This window comes from Manis javanica, chromosome 2, assembly GCF_040802235.1.
Source record: "Manis javanica isolate MJ-LG chromosome 2, MJ_LKY, whole genome shotgun sequence".
In the NCBI taxonomy this organism is placed as follows: domain Eukaryota; kingdom Metazoa; phylum Chordata; class Mammalia; order Pholidota; family Manidae; genus Manis; species Manis javanica.
Genome location: NC_133157.1, coordinates 9,951,011 through 9,956,482, shown reverse-complemented (window position 1 = coordinate 9,956,482; position 5,472 = coordinate 9,951,011).

Genomic DNA, 5,472 nt, shown 5'->3' with positions numbered 1-5,472 from the left:
AAACTTGTGGTAACAATTTAACAAAGATTCCTTCAGGTCCTTCTCTTTATTGTGCTTTGTCCATTGTGAACGTTTCCCACGACACCTCGTATCCCCCCGCCCCGACAATGAGTCTTCCCTAGGAGGCGGATCGCGGAGCCGGGAGAGCACGTGCAATGAAGCCCAGCCCAGTGGGCGGGGATCACGAGGGGAGGGGCTTGGAGGTATTCTCTGGGGCCTTCCTCCGCGGCTTCGGGACAAATTGGACCTGAGATTAAAGGACCGGTGTTTAGCTCGAGGTGACTGCGTTCGTATGCAAATGGACTCTATAAAACTCTGCTTTCCGGCGTACTCTTTAGAGCCTTTTACCTCCGGGTGGGCGGGAAAGACTCAAGTTTCTCTTCCTCCCCTCGCATTTTCCCCCTGCCGGTTGAGCATAATGGCAAACTAAACTCCGAGCCATTGATTACATTAAAGAAACTCAGTCTCACTAATTCCTGATGTCTTGAAGCCTGCCGTTTGAGAGGCTCCTTACCCAGCCTTGTTCACCTTCCTTTCTCCTTAGTCTCTCTCTCTGTAAAATTGGGTTGGAATAGGGACGAAGTTCAAATGAACATCCCAAATCCCCCGCTTCCCGCCTCAGTTTCGCGGAGCAAAATACCGACTTTTCAGTCACCGCTGCTCTTAGCCGAGCCCACCTCCTGATGCCACCAGGTGGCGCGCGGCCACCAGCGTCTGCGCCTGTCGAAGCGTCCGCAGTCAGCGACCCTTTCAGAGAAAGGCTCGTCGTGGCTGCCGCCCACGGTCTAAATAAGCCCTACCTGGCCTAGACAAAGAACAAGATCGCGGGTGCCTTGCCTGCCTCTACTCTGCCGGGCTGGGCTGCAGCTTCCTCACTAGCTGCCCATTCCCCACCTTGTCCCACCAATCCGTTGAACCGTCTACATCAATCCCCATTTGATTTTTTTAGAGTCCTCATCCTGACGTTCGCACCCCTGCCTGGTCTGATCCCTACCCACATTTCTCATCACACCCCTTTCTTCACCTGCTGCATAGGATCTTTTTTGATGGTTCTCTGCACTTTGCGGGTGACTGTACCTTACCAATATTGGTTAACCCGTATTGCATTCTTAATCTGTGTCAGCCACTGTTCTGAAAGATTTACATTAACGCTATGTTGACTAAACCTCACACCTCTATGAGGTAGCTCCAATATTGTCCCCATCATACACTGATGAAGTCACCCAGCAGTGGTGGGGATTCCAAACCCAGTCAGGCAGACACCAGAACCAGAACCCTTGGCTTCTTAAAGCTGGAATACTGATGGCTTCACCCAACCCACTCCCAAACTCCTGTTCATCTTTCAAGATCTGTTCAAATATCTCCTCAGGGATACCTTCCTTAATACCTCCCACCAGGGGACATCTAGATCCCCTCTGTTTTTTGCAGCTCTGTTGAGTTCTCTGTAGACTCTGAGAAATGATCTCTCCATTGCTTCCCCTCTACCATTCCCCGGAGGGAGAGAAGGGAGAGTGTGGAGGATGGGTCCTCTGGGCCATACCCTCAGCTCTGGCCTCTAAAACTATGAGGATCACGTGGCCTTCCTGGGGCCAGAACTTCCCTTTTCAGCACAGGCTCCTGGAGTTAGTGAGTTCCCCTTCCCTGGACATCCAATCAGGGGCTAAGTAACACTGTTGAGACCTGAAGGCTTGGGATGTCAGTGGTAGAGTCTAAACTGACCCTTCAAGATGGGCAGAAAAGTTCAGCCAAATGCTCAGTCCTTGGAAAAAAACCTCCTCCTTATTCTTTAGACTTCAGCCCTATTGTCTCTTCCTCCCAAAGCCTTTCTAGGTCTCCCTGACTAATCAAATCCCTTTATTCGCTCACCATTATAACCCCAACTGCTGAGCACAAGACCTGAACTTAGCAGACAAATTGCTGAGGGTAAAAATGAATAAACATCTAACTTTTCTGCATAATAGCTGAGCTTGGGGATATTACCTCTGAGCCCCAAAGTCCTGGTTTCTAAGGTGAGAAAGATAATAATAGTTGCTACTTCATAGGATTACTAAATAAGATGAGAATTAAATAAGATGATGCATGCAAAGCAATTACTATAAGGCCTTCCTAGTAAATGGGGTCTGTTACATTGTTTAAAGAGTGGTCCTAATGCCCAGTTACCTCTCTTCTGAAAATGCTTCTTGGGAAGGGTACACAAAACTGAGAAAGGTGAGAGAAATGATAATGTACGGATTCCCCAGCCACTGTCCTAGACATACAGGGTCCTGTGAGGTAGGCAGTTAACTATATGTCCAGCACCTATTATGGGGCCTTTTCCCTACAGTGTCCCCCCACAATCCTGAGAAGTCAGTACTTTACCCCAATGATATAATGAGTCATAAGAAATTGATATCTGATCATTCCATATGACCAAATATGTATTTCCCAGGTATATTTGGTCTTCATCCACAGTTCCTGAAAATATTGCAGAGTCTTAAAGGTGAAATGGGTATCTTGTCATGTTAATGAGAGACTTTTGGACCCTCTGCCCAAGGGAAGGAGCTGGAAGTTGAATCAGCCAATGGCCAATAATTTAGTCAATCATGACTATGCAAGGAAGCCCTCACAAAAACCACTGAGAAGAACTTACAGCTCTCTTGAATCCTGCTTTTCAGCTGGAGAGAACTTCTGTGCTTGGGCAGCCAGAACACTCCCATGTGCCACCGATCCAGGCCCCAAGCTCCAAGCTCCTTTATTTGGGACCTTGACCTATGTAGCTGTTCATCTGGCTATTAACTGGTGTCCTTTATTAAACTGGTAAACCTAAGTGTTTTCCTGAGTTCTGTAAGCTGCTCTAGTAAACTAATTGAACCTAAGGGGGAGCTCCTGGGAACCTCCAATCTGTTGCCAGGAGGTCAGTAGCACAGGTAACTGCCTAGAGCTTGCAACCAGCCTCTGGAGTGGGCGAGTGGAGGGCAGTCTTGTAGGACAGAGCCCTTAACCTGGGGAATCTGGTGCTACTCCAGGAAGATAGCACCAGAATTGAGTTCTCAGACACTCCGCTGGCATTATTTGTGGGAAGACCCCCTCCCACACACTTACACACATTGGAATCAGGTCTGGGAACCTGAACAGAGTTTTATTACTATTACTGCTGTGTATAATAAATACTATTATTGTTGTTGTATATGAAAGAACACATTGCATCCTCCAATCTACAAATGAAGAAACAGGCTCAGAAAGACAGATGAAAAAGATTCCCACCACTGACAAGACTCATAAGAGAAGAGCTGGAAAGGAAAACGGAGGGCTTTGTGGGGGAATGGTCCTGAAGCCAGAAGCAGATACAGTAACAATGAGACAGGGATCAAGCTAAGAACAAGGCAGATGTGAGCCCCGTCATGGTGCCTTGCCCCGTGGTGGGGAAGACAAACACTGATCAAATAAAATAATCAACACAAACCCACAAGTGCTGCAACTGAGAATACACTTGGAAGCTCATGGTGCTATGGGAGTATATGACAGTTCATTTTGGTTGGGAGTTGTGATCAAGGGAGGCTTTGGGGATAAGGAGGATTGAGTCAGATTGGGTACAGAGAGTTTCAGGTGTAAGGAACAGAGTGTGCAAAGAGCCCAAGGCCAAGTTTGAACTGGGTCTTCACTGGAACTAGGGCCCACTGAGGGAGGGAGTGAGGGGCAGGAGAGAAGAGTGAACAGAAAGCCAAAGACCATGGGCCCATGTTCGGGAACAGCCAGCAGGGGGCAGAGTTCTCTGGTGCCCCAAGCCTTGTTCTACTGTCAGAGCCAGGATGCTTGGGGAGAAAGGGCTGGGAAAAGGAACCCTGCCAGGTTCTGTTTAAGTACATTTTGTCTATCACTTGAACAGATAGACACACATTAAAAAATTACCGGGATGCAAGTACTCAGTGAAGTGAACCTTTCACCGTACTCTGATTGCCATCAGCTGGTTCCCCTCCTTGGCAATAACCCCCATACTGGTTTATTGGGTGTCCATTCCCAGATAGTCAATGCACGTAAGAACACACACCGTATTTATCTTGCACTATTCTAGCCCCCAGGAGATCTCTAGTTATGAAAGTAGCCAATTTGTACTCACCACCTTTTGTAAATGATTCTTTAATTTATCTGGGAGCTATGGCTCAGAACTTGATCCAGGCCAAGGATTCTCAAACCCTAAATCTTCTAGTGAGCTTGTTAAAAACAGATTGCTGGGCCCCAACCTTAAGTTTCTGCTTCCTTAGTTCTGGGGTGGGGCTTGAGAATTTGCATTTCTAACAAGTTCTCAGATGATGCTAGGACTGCTGGTCCTGGGACCACACTTTTGAAACCACTGAGCTGGCTGCTCTGGGACAAAGTATGTGCCCCAGTGACCTTATCTCTCCCTCTCACAAGAGATGGCATGAACAACCCAAGGAAACACACATAACAACTAGAAAAATAGTTAACAGAATGGTTAATTTCTATGCAGAAAATGAAGAGGGGAGGGGTGTGGATGAAGAGGAAGTGCTTGAGAAGAGGGGTAGGAGTGGACGGTAAGCAACGTTTGGGGGACAGATAAGTTCCTTTTTGATCAGGTGAAGTTCACAAAGCCAGGTAAATAGACACACAAGTGGAGCTGTCTTGGGCCCAGGCAAGGAGTCACACTGACAGAGAAATGCAGGGAGAGACGAGGAGGGGGTCCAGCCCCCTGAGATGTGCAGAGGCAGAGGCGGAAGGACCAGCAGAAGTGATTGAGGAGCCCGAGGTGAGAGTTGAGGGCAAATCCAAAAGCACCTGAGAGAGGAGAGGGTTTGAGGAGGCGTAATCAAGATTCCGGGACAGCTGAGAGGTGCCACCTGGATTCGGTCCCAGGGGTCCCAGGGACGCCAACAAGGCGTCTCTTCAATGGGACCGCAGACCCTGGGGGGCGGGTGGGCAGGGAGCCTGAGGAGTGGCGCCCACAGACGGCGCGTTGGGGATGTTCTGCTGCTTAGGAATCAAGAGAAATGCGCTGGTTTCTGAAGATGGGGAGGAGGAAGCGGGTAAGAACTACTGGAATTTAGTTAAAGGTTGACGGGAGGGAGAAGAAATGAAACATGCTGGAGAAAGGGGCTGAGCCCTGAGGCATGGCGGAGTCGGGGCGTTGGGAGAGCTTAAAGGTTCCCCTGCCATGGAAACAACACTCATCTGAGCTTTACAACTCCTCCAAAAGGAAAGCACTATTGTCCCCATTTTGCAGACGAGGAGACTGAGGCTGAAAGCGATGAAGAACGCGCTCAAGGTCCCACACCTCTCAGAACAGGACCTCGGTCCGTGCGGAGAGCTCGCGCTTCTCTTACTGCTCCCGCCGCTTCTGCAGGCTCCAAACTGGATGCTTTTTTTCTGTCCTTACAAGGATGCCCTTTGGAGAGCTGCGGTATGGCAGAGAGGCCCCTCTGCAGGGCGCCCCCCCCCACCCGAGCCCCGCCCCCAGAGGCGCGGGAGGGGCGCTGG